Genomic DNA, 20,628 nt, shown 5'->3' with positions numbered 1-20,628 from the left:
GGATGACAAAAGTAAAGTGGGGTCACCCTCGTCCTGACTGGGGTTCTCGGAGTCGGAGGCAAGCTGGGCGTATGCCTCTTCGGCCGAGAACATGCGGCGGGCCATAGGGGAGTGTGTGTGTGCGTGTGTGTGTGCATGCGTGGAAATCTTTATTTAGTATGCGTGTGTGTGGGGGCACGGGTGTTCCCGGACTTTGCCCTAAAACTAACAGAAAAAAAAAGAAATAAAAAAGGCCAAAAAATGTGAAAAATAAAAAAATTCTAACTTGCTGATCAGCCGTCCAAAGCTGATCAGCGGTGGGGTGTGCGATGCGCTAACAGTGGCCGTACACTAAGAGTGCTGGCCACAGTTAGCATACGCAGAAAAAAACTAAAAACTGCTTGCTCCCAAAAAAATGTGTGGGGGGGGGGGCAGGGGGGCAAGCTGCAGCACCCCTGGGGGGTCTAGGGTCACACAGCTGTGGTGTGGACCCCAGACACCCGATTAGGGTGATGCAACAGGTAACAACTTTTTTTTTTCCACTAAACTTTCCCTGAATATCCCTGCCTAACCTAACCTGTCCCTAACCTTTCCCTAAATACTTTTTAGTGCCAGATGGCACTGTGGAGGGTCAGAAGGGGGTGCTGGGCACAGATGAGGGGTTGATGGGCACAGATGAGGGTGCGGAGGGTGCTGGGCACAGATGAGGGTGCTGGGGGTGCTGGCTCTGGAGATCGATGCAGCGCTCCTCGGCTCCCGGACACAGAAAGGAGGAGGAGAGGAGCGCTGCAATAATTTGAACCGCCTGCCCTTGCAGCCAATCAGAGCCGATCCTGAGAGGTGATGTCACCATCAGCTCTCAGGATCGCAGGATGGTGATTGGTGGTGTATTATCACACCACCGATCACCATCCTGTTCCGGATTATCGGGTCACCAGAGACCCAAATAACCCGGAAATGCAGCAAACCACAGGTCTGAATTGCCCCCCCCGCGCATTGTCCCAGGGTGCCTGCTCAATGATTTGTGCAGGCACCCTATTCCGATCACCGTCCACCGCGCGGCGGTTATCGGAACTACACATGACGCACCGGTACGCCATGTGTCCTTAAGTACCAGGACATCATGATGTACCGGTACGTCATGTGTCCCCAAGAGGTTAAAGGATAGCTCATAGTAACTAGATATATCAGCATACTTTAGTACCAGAGTGCTATAAAGTGAATATAGGATTACCACCAGGATCCTTGCCTGTAAAATGTCTACTTTAAAGGGACAACTCCTTCATTGACAACTGCCACTACCTGATAATAGGATTACAATTGAACCCCTAGGTGGTGCTTGCACCACACTATATCTATGTCTGTGAAGGTTCTCATTTATCCAGGTCATGGTATATCTGTAAAGAATAAATCAAGGCAACTGGACTTACTGTAGATTTCTTGAAAACGTTTCACTCGTTCTTCCAACGAGCTTTCTCAATTCTGAGTGACTGTCAAAGAATACTCTGGGAATAAATATGTAACTGAATCAACATCTGGTAATTATACCCAGCATGGGGTCAGAGGTCATTATACCCAGCATGGGATCAAAGGTGTTGATTCCATTATCCTATTTGGAGTCAGTAGGTGATAATGACCTCCCAGAAAAAGGTGTCAAGATGGCATTGTATGTGGCAGACAATTTTAGCCACTGAAGCCTCAATCCACAGCAACAAAGTACCACAGGGTGAGGCTGAACAACTTCGCCTTAAAGTGTCTGCAGCTCTGGCCAGTGCCAAACCACCTCCTTCAAACTTGACTAGAGAAGAAAGGAAGGCGGTTACATCCCTGAAGAAAGACACAAACATCACCATCCTGCCTGCGGATAAAGGAAGATGCACGGTTGTACTTAATACATCTGACTACGATGCCAAGGTGACCACACTCCTGAATGATAACAACACATATGAGGCCCTAAGACGAGACCCAACCAGTGGCTACAAGAAGAAGGTTATAGAACTACTACAACAACTAGAAAAGGACAAAATCATTGATCGGGCCATGTATCACCGCCTCTACCCTGGGGAAGCTCCTCCATGTATTTATGGACTTCCTAAGATACATAAGGATGGGACCCCTCTCAGGCCAATTGTCAGCAGCATCAACTCTGTGACCTACAATGTGGCAAAATACTTAGCCAGAATCCTTGGTTGGAAACACACAACATCACATACAGAACTCTCAGGATTTCACCACCAAAATCCAGAACTTGGTATTGGGCACAGAAGAAACAATGGTCTCCTATGATGTTACATCCCTCTTCACCTGCATACCCACTACAGAGGCAATTGAAACAGTCAGGAAACAGTTGCTACTAGACAACACCTTAGGCTGCAGAACAGAACTTAGCCCAGAACTTACTGGACCTTTGTCTGAGTACCACCTACTTCAAGTATAAGGACAAGTTCTACAAGCAAAAACATGGCTGTGCTATGAGATCGCCAGTCTCACCTATTGTAGCGAACCTGTATATGGAGGAAGTAGAAAGGAAAGCCCTGACCACTTTCAAGGGAATTACACTGAGTCATTGGTTCAGATATGTGGATGACACTTGGGTTAAAATTCATAAACAAGAGTTACAGGCTTTTACCGACCACATCAACTCAGTGGATCATAACATCAATTTCACACGGGAAGATATGCAGAACAACAAACTGGCATTTCTGGACTGTCTTATAACAGTTGAAGATGGAAGGAAGCTGGCAATAGAGGTCTATCGAAAACCAACACACACAGACCAGTACCTGCTATTTGATTCCCACTATCCTCTAGACAAAAAACTGGGAGTCATCCAGACTCTACACCACTGGGCAGAGAGAACTGTGTATCGGCGAAACAAAACAACAACTACATCAGTGTATGGCTCAGCATAGAAGAGACAAAACCTCTGGTCAAGATTCAGCCGTGTACTTACATCTAAAAGAAACAGGTCACACCTTTGAAGACAGTCAAGTACGTTTTTTGGATAAGGAGGCCGATTGGTACAAACAAGGTGTGAAGGAGGCCATCTACGTAAAAAATGGAGAAGCCAAGCTTGAATAGAGGGGGGGTTAGACATCTATTGTCTGCCACATACAATGCTGTCTTGACACCTTTTTCTCGGAGGTCATTATCACCTACTGACTCCAATTAAGATAATGGAATTAACACCTTTGACCCCATGCTAGGTATAATGACCTCTGACCCCATGCTGGGTATAATTACCAGATGTTGATTCAGTTACATATTTATTCCCAGAGAATTCTTGTACAGTCACTCAGAATTGAGAAAGCTCATTGGAAGAACGAGTGAAACGTTTTCAAGAAATCCATAGTAAGTCCAGTTGCCTTGATTTATTATTTACAGACACACTATATATAGCTTTGGGTGTGTTAATAAAGTTAGTTGGAGTTAGTAGTTGGTGAGAGTAGGAGAAGCAAGTTTATGCAGGAGAGAGACAGGCTTAAAGGGTTTCTATCACTTCGTTTCACCTATTTAGCTTTCAGACACTAGCGATCCGCTAGTGTCTGCTTTATCTAACCATCCTAATATAAGAGCTTATTGTCCTGCCGTTTAGCTAAAAAAATAACTTATATAGATATGCAAATGAGCCTCTAGGTGCTATGGGGGCGTGATTAGCACCTAGAGGCTCCGTCTACCTTAACAAACTGCCGCCGCCCAGCGCGTCCCTCCAGCCCGCCCATCTCCTCCGGAATGCGATGCTCCTCGTATTCGGCGCATGCGCAGTGAATGTCTGATCGCTTCCCTGCTCAGACATCTCCACTGCGCCTGCGCCGATGACGTCATAGTGCTCCGAGGAACAGGCGCAGTGGAGATGTCTGAGCAGGGAAGCGATCAGACATTCACTGCGCATGCGCAGAACAGAGACGCGCACGGAGAGGATCGCTTCAGCTGGAGATGGGCGGGCTGGAGGGACGCGCTGGGCGGCGGCAGTTTGTTAAGGTAGACGGAGCCTCTAGGTGCTAATCACGCCCCCATAGCACCTAGAGGCTCATTTGCATATCTATATAAGTTATTTTTTTAGCTAAACGGCAGGACAATAAGCTCTTATATTAGGATGGTTAGATAAAGCAGACACTAGCGGATCGCTAGTGTCTGAAAGCTAAATAGGTGAAACAAAGTGATAGAAACCCTTTAAGTCATCATGTAACTGTTTTCCTTTCCTCTGGGCCATGATCAAGCCTGAAGAAGACAACCACAGCAACCAAGCACCAGACAGTGAGTCTATGTACAAAGATGCAGAGAGCCTAGCAAGGGTAACATCTAAACTTAGCTTATGGACCTCATTAGTACAAGTGCCTGGGAGCAACTTTCCGAGTGCCAGGACACAAAAATAGACAACTAATGCGCAGAATTGTCTGTATCCACTACACAAGCCTTCCGGGTCATAGTGGAAAAACCTAAACCTTTTTAGAAAAGTATCCTGCAAATAATGAAGCAGATGTGTTTGCCCGCCACAAAGGAGATCGCCCTTAAAGGATAGCTCATAGTAACTAGATATATCAGCATACTTTAGTACCAGAGTGCTATAGAGTGAATTTAGCATTACCACCAGGATCCTTGCCTATAAAGTGTCTACTTTAAAGGGACAACTCCTTCATTGACAACTGCCACTATCTCATAATAAGATTACAATTGAACTTATTATTACTTATGCTATACAAAATGGTTTCCATTGATAATTTGTACCAACTGTCCAGAGACTATTCATTTTCAGTAAATGTTCAACTGGTTTACAACAAACGACTCCTCATTCTTACTACTGCTACTCTCAACATTTGCACCTTACGGTGCTGGCGTCATGAACCAAGGGCCCAGCCCCCAAAGCACCTTAAACACCAATTGCCTTTAAGGGCACCTCAACCAACATCTGGCTGGTGTTCCCTGCAACGGAGAGTGCCCCGGAAGATTTTGTGCTGTCTTCCTCATCACTGCACACCGACCCAGGGAGGCATCAGGGCCGGCGCCACCCATAAGCAGAGTAGGCCACCGCGTAGACCGCACTCTGCCTGGGGGCGCCGGCACTCTGGAGTCCGAATCCCAAGCACTAGCACCCGGCTGCTGCCCGCGCCCCGCCCCCTACTTGTGATCCATCTGACATCATCTCCTTGACTGCTTCTGTTCCTGTACTTGCCGGCCGGATCTGCTGCGAGTGCGATCCTGCGCTGGCATGAGTTTGTTCAGTCACTTCGGGTGCGCAATCCCCCGAGACCAGTGACCTCCCGAGGTGGGTCTCACGGGATCACGTGCTGAAGACACATGATCTTGGCAAGAGCCAAGGCAATGTGGACCTGGAGCACAGCGAGGAGCAGAACCTGGTGAGCACCCCTGGCAACCGCACACTGACAACCTGCACTAGGGTGTCAGAGGCTGCGGGACAGTGACTGGCAGCAGCAGGGTGGCACACACTTGTGTACAGGGGTCAGGGCACACCTGTTGCTTGACTAGGGGCCATAGATTCTGACTGGCACAGGGTACCCAGCAGTGGCACATGGAGCCTAATAGGTGGCACAGACTGTCTAAAGGGCTATGAATGGTACAGGGTGCAGGACAGTGCCAGACTGGCAGAGGGCACAAGGCAGCATACTGTTTTATGTTGCCCTGGTGGCACAGGATTTCAGACAGTGGCTGAATGGCACCTGGCAGTGAATAGGTGGCACTGCTCATGTTTGGTGTGCCAACCTGCTGAACAGCGTAGAGGGATGGTACTAGGTGGCAGACAATGGCTGGATATTATATATACATGACCATAGTCAGACTGGCACAGGGTACGCGACCATAGTCAGACTAGCACAGGGTACGCGACCATAGTCGGACTGGCACAGGGTACATGATCATAGACTGGCACAGGTTACAAGACCATAGTTAAATATTGCATGCAATAGGTGGCCGAAAAAGGGGCAGGTAAAGGGGCGTGGTCAATGGGCGGAGTCAAGGGGAGGCAAAATTAGCTTTTGCCTAGGGTGGCAAAAATCGTTGCACCAGCCCTGGGAGGCATCTGCTAACCGTGAGTACAAACAACTACTACCATTGGCCCACCGTGAGTGTCACGTGTTTTCTCCTGGTGTCCTGGTCGCTGCAGCTAACCACCCACTTTTTTCAATCAGGCTCAAGTGTGAGAGGGAGTTTCATTTTTAATGGTAACGCAAACCTATGTATTATATCTAGTTAACCCCCATCATTAGAGATTACTAGATCCAACAGAGAATTGCCCCTAGTAGGAGCTTCTATAAACTGGCCCATAAAGTTGTCCTGCAGCAAGTTGAGGAATTTTCTTCCCTTTGCGGTTGAGGCAGAACCATGATCCCAAGTCAATGTCTGGGAAGTTAAAATCTCCCATTATGACCACTGTACCAGCCTGTGCAATTCGCTTTATTTGGTTATACAGTTGAGCTTCTATCTCCTCTGTGATGTTAGGGGGTCTATAGATTACACCAAGTATTATTTTTTTCCAGTGTTTATATCCCTTTCAACATCCTCACCCACAATTACCTCTTTCACACTTGTCTTCAGATCACTCCTCACATACAGGCACAAACCACCGCCTTTTCTATTGACCCTATCTTTCCTAAATAGTGTAAAACCCTCAATATTAAAAGCCCAGTCATGGAAAGAGTCCAACCATGTCTCAGCCTCACCAACTACATCTATGTGTTCTTCTAGTACCATAGTCTCCAGCTCCCCCATTTTGCTAGCTACACTTCTGGCATTTGTGAAAATACATTTTAAATTACTATTACCTGTAAATTGAATATCCATGATTTTTTGGTTACCTTGGTTGATGTTTGTATGTACAAAACGGATTCCAAAAAAGTTGGGACACTATACAAATCGTGAATAAAAACTGAATGCAATGATGTGGAGGTGCCAACTTCTAATATTTTATTCAGAATAGAACATAAATCACGGAACAAAAGTTTAAACTGAGAAAATGTACCATTTTAAGGGAAAAATATGTTGAATCAGAATTTCATGGTGTCAACAAATCCCCAAAAAGTTGGGACAAGGCCATTTTCACCACTGTGTGGCATCTCCCCTTCTTCTTACAACACTCAACAGACGTCTGGGGACCGAGGAGACCAGTTTCTCAAGTTTAGAAATAGGAATGCTCTCCCATTCTTGTCTAATACAGGCCTCTAACTGTTCAATTGTCTTGGGCCTTCTTTGTTGCACCTTCCTCTTTATGATGCGCCAAATGTTCTCTATAGGTGAAAGATCTGGACTGCAGACTGGCCATTTCAGTACCCGGATCCTCCTACGAGGCCATGATGTTGTGATTGATGCAGAATGTGGTCTGGCATTATCTTGTTGAAAAATGCAGGGTCTTCCCTGAAAGAGATGACGTCTGGATGGGAGCATATGTTGTTCTAGAACCTGAATATATTTTTCTGCATTGATGGCGCCTTTCCAGACATGCAAGCTGCCCATGCCACACGCACTCATGCAACCCCATACCATCAGAGATGCAGGCTTCTGAACTGAGCGTTGATAACAACTTGGGTTGTCCTTGTCCTCTTTGGTCCGGATGACATGGCGTCCCAGATTTCCAAAAAGAACTTTGAATCGTGACTCGTCTGACCACAGAACAGTCTTCCATTTTGCCACACTCCATTTTAAATGATCCCTGGCCCAGTGAAAACGCCTGAGCTTGTGGATCTTGCTTAGAAATGGCTTCTTCTTTGCACTGTAGAGTTTCAGCTGGCAACGGCGGATGGCACGGTGGATTGTGTTCACTGACAATGGTTTCTGGAAGTATTCCTGAGCCCATTCTGTGATTTCCTTTACAGTAGCATTCCTGTTTGTGGTGCAGTGTCGTTTAAGGGCCCGGAGATCACGGGCATCCAGTATGGTTTTACGGCCTTGACCCTTACGCACAGAGATTGTTCCAGATTCTCTGAATCTTCGGATGATGTTATGCACAGTTGATGATGATAGATGCAAAGTCTTTGCAATTTTTCGCTGGGTAACACCTTTCTGATATTGCTCCACTATCTTTCTGTGCAACATTGTGGGAATTGGTGATCCTCTACCCATCTTGGCTTCTGAGAGACACTGCCACTCTGAGAAGCTCTTTTTATACCCAATCATGTTGCCAATTGACCTAATTAGTGTTAATTGGTCTTCCAGCTCTTCGTTATGCTCAAATTTACTTTTTCCAGCCTCATATTGCTACTTGTCCCAACTTTTTGGGGATTTGTTGACACTGTGAAGATTGGAATCAACGTATTTTTCCTTTAAAATGATACATTTACAGGGAGTGCAGAATTATTAGGCAAGTTGTATTTTTGAGGATTAATTTTATTATTGAACAACAACCATGTTCTCAATGAACCCAAAAAACTCATTAATATCAAAGCTGAATATTTTTGGAAGTAGTTTTTAGTTTGTTTTTAGTTTAAGCTATTTTAGGGGGATATCTGTGTGTGCAGGTGACTATTACTGTGCATAATTATTAGGCAACTTAACAAAAAACAAATATATACCCATTTCAATTATTTATTTTTACCAGTGAAACCAATATAACATCTCAACATTCACAAATATACATTTCTGACATTCAAAAACAAAACAAAAACAAATCAGTGACCAATATAGCCACCTTTCTTTGCAAGGACACTCAAAAGCCTGCCATCCATGGATTCTGTCAGTGTTTTGATCTGTTCACCATCAACATTGCGTGCAGCAGCAACCACAGCCTCCCAGACACTGTTCAGAGAGGTGTACTGTTTTCCCTCCTTGTAAATCTCACATTTGATGATGGACCACAGGTTCTCAATGGGGTTCAGATCAGGTGAACAAGGAGGCCATGTCATTAGATTTTCTTCTTTTATACCCTTTCTTGCCAGCCACGCTGTGGAGTACTTGGACGCGTGTGATGGAGCATTGTCCTGCATGAAAATCATGTTTTTTTTGAAGGATGCAGACTTCTTCCTGTACCACTGCTTGAAGAAGGTGTCTTCCAGAAACTGGCAGTAGGACTGGGAGTTGAGCTTGACTCCATCCTCAACCCGAAAAGGCCCCACAAGCTCATCTTTAATGATACCAGCCCAAACCAGTACTCCACCTCCACCTTGCTGGCGTCTGAGTCGGACTGGAGCTCTCTGCCCTTTACCAATCCAGCCACGGGCCCATCCATCTGGCCCATCAAGACTCACTCTCATTTCATCAGTCCATAAAACCTTAGAAAAATCAGTCTTGAGATATTTCTTGGCCCAGTCTTGACGTTTCAGCTTGTGTGTCTTGTTCAGTGGTGGTCGTCTTTCAGCCTTTCTTACCTTGGCCATGTCTCTGAGTATTGCACACCTTGTGCTTTTGGGCACTCCAGTGATGTTGCAGCTCTGAAATATGGCCAAACTGGTGGCAAGTGGCATCTTGGCAGCTGCACGCTTGACTTTTCTCAGTTCATGGTCAGTTATTTTGGGCCTTGGTTTTTCCACACGCTTCTTGCGACCCTGTTGACTATTTTGAATGAAACGCTTGATTGTACGATGATCACGCTTCAGAAGCTTTGCAATTTTAAGAGTGCTGCATCCCTCTGCAAGATATCTCACTATTTTTGACTTTTCTGAGCCTGTCAAGTCCTTCTTTTGACCCATTTTGCCAAAGGAAAGGAAGTTGCCTAATAATTATGCACACCTAATATAGGGTGTTGATGTCATTAGACCACACCCCTTCTCATTACAGAGATGCACATCACCTAATATGCTTAATTGGTAGTAGGCTTTCGAGCCTATACAGCTTGGAGTAAGACAACATGCATAAAGAGGATGATGTGGTCAAAATACTCATTTGCCTAATAATTCTGCACGCAGTGTACTCGGATTAAGCGTTTGATCTGTCATCTACGATCTATTACAAATAAAATATTGACATTTGCCATCTCCACATCATTGCATTCAGTTTTTATTCACAATTTGTTTAGTGTCCCAACTTTTTTGGAATCTGGTTTGTAACAGGTTTTTGTTACCAGCAGTTCTATTTTTCTTTCTTTTTAAAATCTTTTTATTGATTTTTAAAACATGTAAAGTAAGTGTTACAAACATGGAATACAAGAAGAAATTTTGTATAAAGCGCAAATATTGACACATTATGGCAGAGCTAATCAAGCGGAATATGAGAGATCTGGCTAACAAGCGGCAAAAATAAATCGCAGTCTGAGAAGCACCTTTATAAGTGGTGCTGCTAAAGAAAGAGGGTGAAATCCATATCCTTGGATGCACCAGCATTAAAGACCCCAGATCACCCTTGCCGCAGATCAGCAAAATCGCCCAAACACTATGTGAGAACAGATGGACTCGAGCTTAGACTCAGAAGAGTACAAGTGCTGTAAAATAGTTGGACAGACAAATTGCTAGTCACTGTATTCCGGAATTAAAACGTAGAAACAGTAACAACAGAAATAAAGGCACAGTGGGAAAATAACCAGGGGGGGGGGGGGGGGGAACGGGTATGTGAAGGGGCAGCAGGAGAAAGGAAAGAAAAGAAGGAAGGGGAGGGGGGGAATGTGTACCAAACTGTGCAAAGATTTTGTACCAGCGAATTAAAGGGATGCATTCCAATTTTTAGTATGTAGGGTATGCTAGTATGGCGAAAAGGTTTCCCCCAAAATCAGCGGTATTGCAGGCTTTTTGAGAAATAGGTGTCTCATTGCCCACTGAAATTGTAGGAAAGAAGTGTAATGTGAACTAGTGCTCAGGGAGATGAGGGGATTGATTCCCCAAGCTGGTGAGGAGAAATAATGTTTTTCTTAGCCGTCCATGGAGACCATATTTTAATATATTTATGACGAGATCGGAGTTCCCAGTGTGAGAGTTCCTCCATTCTGGCTATAGCTTCTATTTTAGCAGTTCTATTTTTCATCGGTGTACAGTTCTGCCCAGTCTTCTCCCTACTTTCCTCACTAACCCCAACCCCCACTAAATCCCCACTGTCCCCTCCTATATCCTGATGAGTGGCAGGGGCAATATTCAATATTCAGATGTGGGTGACTATAGCAAAATTTTTAAAGCTGATAGAAGTTTCCTGAGACTGGAGAAAATGGTTGGCACGGCAGAACATTACAATAGCTTTATATGTAGATAGAGTGCTCTAATATATTTGTGATTGCGAAATCGGCACTAATGATGCGAATATTTTGGCGCAATACGTGCAACTTCACATTTTAACAGGTCTGACTACTTATTAGTGATTGGTGCACTAAGTATTGTTGTGAACTTGTGACATCACAGCACTATGTATATAGCATGTATGTATGGACAGCAGAATCAGCTACACTATATCACTATCTTTTTCTTTTCAATTCTCTTTTTATTGATTTTTTCTCTTAAATAAAACAGAAAATTGAATAAATGGTACATTATTGATTAGAAAATACATTTGTCATGAATAATAACAAGACCATATATCCATATGTATTGACAATGCACATATATATAATCGGCATGTTTTACCTAAATGTTATAATTTAAGAAGGTATTATGGATGGAAAGGTAGGATAAGGATAGTTTAGGAGGGGTAGAGGGAAGGGGAAGGAAAAGAGGAAAGGGGGCTCAAAGTAAACAGATATCTAAAGCTAGTTAATCTGTTGTATCTTGAGATTCTTCAGTTAGTTGTTGGAGGGCATATGAAGTAGAGCGGAAAGTAACCCAATCTTTCCATATAGATTGGAACTTTGTGTGTGATCGTAACTCCCAAGCCGAGAGTTCCTCCATGAGGAATATGTAGTTGACCTTTTGTAGCCATTGAGATGTACTGGGAGGACACTGCTGATTCCAATGCAACGAGATTACAGATTTCGCAGCTGCTGTGAGATGTTGGAATAATATCTGTTTTGTGTGCGGTATGTCTTCTAATCTAATGTTTAGTAAAATGGCGATAGGGGAGGGATCTTTGTCTAAAGAGCAGATTTTCTTGGTTAATTTTATCACTTCAGACCAAAAGGGTGTTAGTACGGGACAGGACCACCACATGTGAAAATAAGAGCCTTGCGATTGATGACACTTCCAACATAAATCAGAGCTGAGACAGTTCATCTGTTTTAGCCTCATTGGAGTGTGATACCATCTGGAAGTTAGTTTAAATGAATTTTCTTGGAGACGGGTGCATCGGGATATACCGTGAGATTTACTATATATTTGTTTAACCTCTAGTGGTGTCCAAGTAGTCCCAAAATCCTTACCCCATTCTGAAATATATCCCCTATCTACTGGTGATTTAACTATTTTTAAAATTCTATATACATTTGAGAGTATATGTTTAGGGATGTTCTTTGAAGCTATACATTTTTTTGAAATCTGTGAGATCCCTAGATGAAATACATTGAGATAAGTAAGGCAATATTAATGAGCGTATGTGTACCTTTTGTAAAAAATGGAAGGTGGAATCTGTCATGGGGTCATCCAATATGTCAGTGTTCAAAAATGAGTATAGTAAAATGGATTTCGTATTTTGGATATTGATGGTAGTCTCTGGTGTTTTCTTCTGGTATAGTTCTGGAATATCAGCTATCGACATTAGAGGAGAGAGGTTTGGGCTAATATTTTCTGCATATGTGCGCCAAATCTTCAGTGTGGTTTGAGTGATAGCGTTTTGTGTGAGGTAGGCAGGAGATTTACGATGTATTTGGTCTTTTTCCCACAGGAGGGAATTCAATGGATATTTCGCTAAGTGTTCCTCAAGTGGAATCCATAGTTTGTTGGTGTCTTTACGTAGCCAATATATTACTCTGGATAAGTGGACTGCTTCATAATATTGTTTCCAGTCTGGTAAAGACATACCACCCCTTTGTTTGTGCTGAACCAGGAGGTTATGACATTGTCTAGGTCTGCCGTCTCGCCAGAGATAGTTGCTTATTAATCTCCTGATATTTGTAAAGAATTGAGTTGGGAGTGGGATTGGGAGAGTTTGAAATAGATATAACAGTTTGGGGAGTAGTATTGCTTTTATGAGATTTTTCCATCCCATCCATGATAAAAAAAGGGAGAGACCAGGATTCTAGTGTTCGTTTGAACTTCTGTGGGATAGGGGCATAGTTAAGAGAGTATAGTTCACTCCAGGTAGAGCTAAGTTTAAGTCCTAAATATGTAATGTGTGATTTTGGCCAATGGTATGGGTAGTTTGACTTTAAGAGGTTTAGTTTATTTGTGTCTATATTGAATCCTAGGGCTTCTGATTTAGACACGTTTATTTTTAAATTAGATATAGCTCCGTATTCTCGAAGGAGAGATTGCAACGCAGGAAATGCAGAGGATGGATCAGTTATTATTAGTAAAATGTCATCGGTGTAGGCAGCTGAGTTGTATATATATTTTCCGTCATTAAATCCGATGATGTCTGGGTGAACTCTGATCGAGGCTAATAGGGGTTCTAATGAGAGGACAAATAAGATCGGTGAAAGGGGGCATCCCTGACGGGTACCATTCTTTATCTGAAAAGGGGCGGTTAGAGATTGGTTTATACGTAGTCTGGCCGTGGTACGTGAGTACATGATAAAAATGGCATCTATAAAAGGTTGTGGGAAGCCAAAGTTTCATGTAATTCCAATCTACCCTGTCGAAGGCCTTTTCTGCGTCTGTTCCCAGCAACACTAATGGAAGTTTGCTACGTGACGCAATTTGTATCAGAGACAGGACCCTCATAGTGTTATCTTTTCCCTCTCTGCCATACACAAATCCCACCTGTTCCGGAGAGATTAATTTAGGAATTAGAGGTTTAAGTCTGTTAGCGAGGAGGCTAGCATATATTTTTAGATCTACGTTTAAAAAACGAAATAGGTCTATAGCTGCCGCATTGAGTGGGGTCTTTTCCCTCTTTGTGAATGAGGGTGATATACGCCTCTAAAGATTGTTGTGGTAATTCAGTACCTGATAGGTAAGCGTTATATGTGTCTGCCAGATGGGGGAGGAGAACCAAAGAGAAAGTTTCATAATATGAGCTTGGGAAGCCGCCTGGGCCTGGGGTTTTATTCTTAGGGCTTCTTCGCAGGGCAGATCGTACCTCATCTAGAGAGAATGGCTTCAATAAGGAAGAGTATGACTCAGGATGTCGTTTTGGGAGATTTGCTTGAGTTAAAAATTCTGAGATTATCGATAGATGTTTTGGCGAGTCTGGTATTCGGTCGGGGTTATATAATTGATATAGAGAAGAGTAGAATTTTATGAACTCGTTTTCAATCTCAACCGGGTCTGATATAATATTACCTGAACTTGACCTGATCTCGTTAATATGCGTTCAGGGTTTTTTCTTTTTAATAAGTGACATCATTCATTTTGAGGCCTTATCTCCGTGTGCGTAGAATGAGTGTTTGGCCGACATGAAAATCTTAGCAGAGGATTTGTTTAGAATGTCTTTTAATTGGAGACGGGCAGAGATGGCCGCTTGAGTGAAGAGCTCCTGCACCTCAGCGACTACAATCTTGCCTGCCCGTCTTAATCCACCTCAAAGCAGCATATACTTGCTCTCTAAGATGCACTACTCCCCCGCTGACATTATGGGGAAAATGAGAAAGCACTTGCAGAAGATACAAGACGGAAATTTGGAGAGCTACTTTGAATGGGAAAGATTTAAAGATGGCGCCGATGGAGAAGATAAGGCGGCACTAGGATCCCCCATCAGCGCGATGTCACCGGCGCTCACAGCCCGCTCACCCTCCCCACCGGACATATCTGGCAGCACCAACCTGCTGCATGTATCACCTCCGTCGCTTCCACCGACTCCAGAGGAGGCCAGAGCTTCAGGGCAAACTCTGCATAGGATCCAAGATGGCGTCCGTCCTCTGGCGCAGCAGGAACAGCCGCTCAGTCTCCAGCGTCCGCAGCCGAACACTGTGTATCCCGGAGGTCAACCTCAGCTGAGTGAGCACACTTCTCACAACACGAATCCCCTGGATCCCTTCCAATTGCTCCCCACCTCAGATAAGCCAGTCACTGAAGACTCTCTTAAAAATATGCTGCTGGCACTGAAATCCTCCCTGCAGACGGATAAAGCAGGATTGATTAACCCTCTCTGACAGGCTGCAGACCACAGAGAATAAGGTGCAGCATGTGGAGGTGAAAATGGGTGAATTTTCAGCATCACAAAATGCCATAATAGATGCCCATAATGCCATGGCTGATGAGCTGGAAGCTATCAAGTTGAAAATGGCGGACCTGGAAGACCGTTCCAGACGGAATAATATAAAATTTAGGGGTATCCCTGAAGATGTTGCCCCCCAGTATCTGCAAACCCCCCCAGTTCCTGATATGATCATTGACAGGGCCCACAGACTTCCTAAACCTCCACACCTTGGCCCCAACATTCCGCGCGACACTTTAGCGCGCATTCATTTCTTTCATACCAAAGAAGCACTTATGACTGCAGCGAGGAACAAGACTTCATTACCTGCTCCGTACCAGAAGATTAAACTTTACACGGATCTCTCTATGGTCACCCTCCGCCGGCGCAGAGCATTACAGCCTATCACGACTGCCCTCAGAGATAATGACTTCCCCTACAAGTGGGGCTATCCCCTAAAGATCCTCATCCGCAAGAATGGACAAACCCACGCCATCAAGACCCTGGAAGAAGGGAAACAGCTACTTCATCTCTGGCAGATTCCATTGTCCTCCAGTAACGTGGATGCTGATCTTACCACCATAGTTCCTGCTACCCCACTCTCATCTGAGGGCTGATGTCCTGAATGTATCCCCTATAGTCGACGACTTACAAACAGGGACTTCTGTAGTGGCGATGCATAGTTCGGTCTATCATGCTGGGACTCCCTGTGTTACCCTACCTGGGCGTTGAATAAGCAATATACATGTTTAGGTGCAGGTCCTCTGTCACCGTTAACCCTTTTGGTTTATTCCAAATCTAGCATTGAACTTTCGCCCTGTCTCTACCTAGACGGTTATATCCGTCCTGTTTAGTACCTACTAAGTCTTAGACGGTTATCTACGTATCATTTGTTTGATTCTTGCTCTTCCCTCCCTCCCTCCTTCCTCCCTCTCTTCCCTACTATAGAACCGTAAGTGCCTGCAATTTCTGTCTTATTGATATTGAGCCCTAACATTGTGTTTCTACACCCTCTCCAGGGGCTGAATTAGCTGTTTCCTTTTAACATCATGGGTCTCAAGATTATGTCCCTTAATGTTAAAAGCCTTAACTGCCCTCAGAAAAGGTCCTATATGTGGAAAGAAGCTCTGACAGCTAACATTGATGTTCTGTGTATACAGGAAACCCATTTACTGCAAGCAGATGCCGATAGAGTGCACCACCGCCTGTTTCCTACTATCCTGCATTCGCATTGTGACAAGAAAAAGAGAGGTACCCTAATCGCTGTCAAAAACACTGTTGCCTACACTCCTATTAATTCCAAAATTGACCCACAAGGTCGTTATATTATTCTGGTTTGTTCCATTAACAGCATTGTGTACACACTGGTTAACCTGTATGCCCCTAACTCACACCAGTTGGCTTTTTTACATAAACTTATGCGCAATGTGAATAAGCTCAAACAACGGAAGGGAATCCTTTGCGGAGATTTTTATACCGTCCTGCACCCCACTATTGACTCCACATCCCCGACCAGGCGACCGGATGCAGGAGTTGCCGCCTTCCTGCACTCTGAGGGCCTTACGGACGTGTGGAGAGCACAGCATAGCCTTGAAAAAGATTTTACCTTTTTCTCCCCAATACATTTGTCCTATTCGCGAATAGACATGTTTGTGGTAGATCACACAGCTTTACTTCATATTCTTTCCACTAACATCGGCCTTATTAAGTGGTCAGATCATGCCCCGATTACCCTTACCCTTGAGGAGCAGTTTCAATCAACAAGACCCCCTATTTGGAGGAATAATACATTTCTCTTTAATAACCCAAAACATGTATTCGAGCTTTCTACACAATTGAATGAATAATTTCAGTTTAACAATGGTTCAGTTTCAAATAAGTTTATCTTGTGGCAGGCCCACAAAGCGTATATGCGAGGCTCCCTGATTAAACTGAATTCCACTGTAAGAAAGCTCAGAGAACGAGACATTACACAAACCTTAGAGCGCATTGCTAGATTGGAGACAATTAATAAACCTGCTCCAACCTATCAATGTTCCAATGAGCTTAGAGAAGCACGAAATAAGCTTAGTAGCCTACTTCTCCAAAACTACCATAAGTCTCTCCTAAGTCTTCGTTCTAAATACTACTCTCAGAGCAACAAAGCGGGTAGACGTTTGGCGCAACAACTAAAAACTCAACAATCAAACCAAAATACCACACCTGCTACACCCCACAAATAGAGAAAAACTGACAGACCCCCGTGAGATTGCCAACTAATTTAAATTATATTACCAGACTCTTTATAACCTAAAAGAGACCACCCCTCTTCCTGACAACTACTCTGCCTTGGTGGAGAACTTCCTCTCACAGGCGACTCTTCCTACCCTCACAATTACAGTCCCTTAATGCACCATTCTCACTCGCAGAAGTTAATAAGGTTATTATGTCTCTCCAGATGGGTAAATCCCCAGGTCCTGATGGACTCTCTAATGAATACTTTCGCCACTTCCAGAGTATTCTTGCTCCTTACATGCTTGACATGTTTAAATTAGTACAAGACGGACACCTTTTTTTCCCCAGACATGTTGGAAGCACTAATAGTCACTATCCCAAAACCTGGCAAAGTCCCTGATGTACCCCAAAATTTCCGCGCTATTTCACTGCTTAACTCTGACATTAAAATTTTTGCCAAAATTATTGCCAATAGGTTGGCTCCACTTCTCCCTTTTCTGATTCACCCTGACCAAACTGGATTTGTGACTGTCCGACTAGCATCTGACAACACTAGACGGATTGTAGACTTGTTTAACTATGCCAAAATACATAACCTCCTAATGCTTGCGATCACACTAGATGCGGAAAAGGCATTTGATCGCTTGCACTGCGACTACACATTCTCTACTCTCCGCCAAATGGGATTCTCGGGACAAATAATGCAAACTATTCACAGCTTATATTCCTTTCCATCCGCGAAGGTCTGGGTTAATGGTGTGGTGTCAGATCCATTTGAAATTACTAACGGATCCAGACAGGGTTGCCCCCTATCACCTCTATTGTTTGTCTTGCATTGGAACCCCTGGCACAGACTATAAGAAATTTGCCTTCGATAACTGCAATGGAAATAGGAAGCAGATCCCATAAGATCACACTCTATGCGGATGATATAATTCTCACGTTAACAAACCCCAGCAAATCGCTGGACGCTGCCCTTACTATGATCTCACATTATGGATCCCTCTCCTACTATAAAATCAATAACGCAAAATCTCAAGCTCTACCTATTAATATACCATTGGCGGAGGTAGCCTCTTTAAAATCCTCTCATGACTTAGACTGGCAAACATCAGAGCTCCCATACTTAGGTGTTAAGATTACCTCTCCTTGCTCCCTACTTTATAGTAGAAACTACCTTCCCCTTCTAGCTACCATTTTGAGTGACCTTAACAGCTTTTCTATGAAAGCAGTATCCTGGGTGGGTAGAGTGGCATCATTTCAAATGATGACCCTTCCTAAGTTTATATACAAATTTCGAGCCCTCCCAATCCCGATCCCTATGACATTCTTCAAAAAAGCACAGATGACTCTGGGTAAATACATCTGGGCCCAACCAAACCTAGAGTAGCAAGGGCATTACTATCCAAGAAGAAACACGTTGGCGGACTAGGCCTCCCTGATATTAGGGACTGCTTCCGAGCAATAGCACTCTCCTTTGCCCGGGAATGGTGGACCCCAGATGATACAAAAGCCTGGATCCAGATTGAATCGCACACTATAAAACACGCTTCTTTAAAAGATTACTTGATCCATCTGTTGTGGATCCCATCCCAGCCGCATGGTGATTTACTAACGATAAAACTTGTCAGCAACCTGTGGTCCACAATTCACAAAGCACAGAAGGATGCGAAATCCACCCTCCTCACACAAGCCACTATAAGAACAATGGAGCTGACCATCCCTGACATTAACTTGACAATTTGGCGGGAAAAAGGGATCACTTCTATATCTCAAATTATGTCAGATGGCTGTCTTCTCCCCTTTGATTCTCTTCATCGCTTATTCGCATTGCCGCATACAGAATTCTACAATTTTCTTAGACTCAGACACTTTATTGCTAAAATTACGCAAAATCCACCCTCAATAAATTCCGACATATTGAGACTATTCCAGTTCCCTTTTTAAAAAAAACATACTACGCAATATGTGTATGATGTTTTGGGGGATAAAGCCACTTTTGCCAAAACTTTACCCATTAAAAAATGGGAAACAGAACTGGGGAAAACCTTTCTAGATGAGCATTGGGCTCAAGCTATTAGATTCCTAGTTTCTAATTTCAAATGTGTCACCCACTATGAAGCAGGGCTGAAGACCCTCCTACACTGGTACTTTACTCCACAGAGACTGAGTACGATCTACCCTTCATCCTCTCCCAATTGCTGGAGAGAATGCGGGGCTAGAGGCTCTTTACTTCATATTCTATGGGCATGCCCCGTAATCACCCCCTACTGGCACAGTGTTTTTGACCTGATTTCTGGGATACTAGCCCAAATTATGGATCCTCGCCCTGAACTGGCTCTCTTGTTCTTGGGTATACATAACATCCCCCCAGACTACAGGAACATAGTAGGACACATCTTACTTAGCGCTAAACTGATTATTACTCGTTGTTGGAAGCAATCTGTTTCACCAACCATAGCAGAGGTTATACAAGAGGTTAACAAGTCATGTAGATATGAAAGCTTAGTGCCGCCCACGATTATCCCCCTGAAGTCCAGGCTACTCACTTGGGGTCCATGGCTCTATAACTCTAACTATTCCCCTTGAATTACTGAGAGTTTCCCGCACCTGGGTTGGGACGAGGGTGAAGTTTCAAAAGCCAAGTGGGAATAAGCTCTTCGAACTATGGTAGACTGTGACAGCGTTTACCTCATAACCCCTTCTTTCCTCCCCAGTTTTCCTCCCCTCCTTTACCCTTTTAATGTTATGGTCTACTTGTTACAGACCTTACTAACTATGCAAACCACTTATGTATACTTTTTCCCTATAAGCAGGCCTATTGTATAGGCATATGTTGTTATACTTTCAAATACCGCAAATTATGGCTTAACTTGCCAATTACTGAAAATGCCAATAAAAATGATTTATTCTAATTGGAGACGGGCGTCAGTGAGTTGTTGCAGATGGGATGCAATTAATGATTTTTTATGAAGCTTCTCTAGTCTTAAGATCTCATCTTGTAATATTCGTGTTTGTAATTCCCTTTGTTTTTTATGATATGTGCCTGCTGATATAAATTCTCCTCTTATTGTAGCTTTGTGGGCCTCCCAGATCACTGGGACAGAAACGCCTTTGTTTATATTCTGTTGAAAGTATGTGTCTAGGCGAGTGGATATCTTGTTGTGCACATTGGGGACAGACAGAAGAGTCTCATTTAACCTCCAAGGTGATTTAGTTGGTGTAGAATCCGATATTTGTAGGACCAATTCCAGTGGAAAGTTATCCGAGTGGATGCTAGGGCCAATGAACACAGATCGAATTTTGCGAAGGGAGGATTGTTGTAAAAAGAAATAATCAATCCTG

General features: G+C 43.8%; 1 long non-coding RNA gene across 1 annotated transcript; it reads right to left on the bottom strand.

Moving 5' to 3' along the window:
- Positions 1–4,938: 4,938 nt before the first annotated feature.
- LOC121007683 lies at positions 4,939–17,607 on the bottom strand. Its single transcript, XR_005780454.1, has 3 exons — positions 17,420–17,607; positions 5,366–5,368; positions 4,939–4,949 (listed from the first exon to the last, which is right to left on the bottom strand). It is a non-coding gene; the product is annotated as an uncharacterized LOC121007683 (long non-coding RNA).
- Between the last annotated feature and the right edge of the window lie 3,021 nt (positions 17,608–20,628).

The sequence above is a fragment of the Bufo bufo genome, chromosome 1, assembly GCF_905171765.1.
Source record: "Bufo bufo chromosome 1, aBufBuf1.1, whole genome shotgun sequence".
Lineage (NCBI taxonomy): Eukaryota > Metazoa > Chordata > Amphibia > Anura > Bufonidae > Bufo > Bufo bufo.
This window is presented reverse-complemented; position numbering and strand designations above follow the sequence as displayed.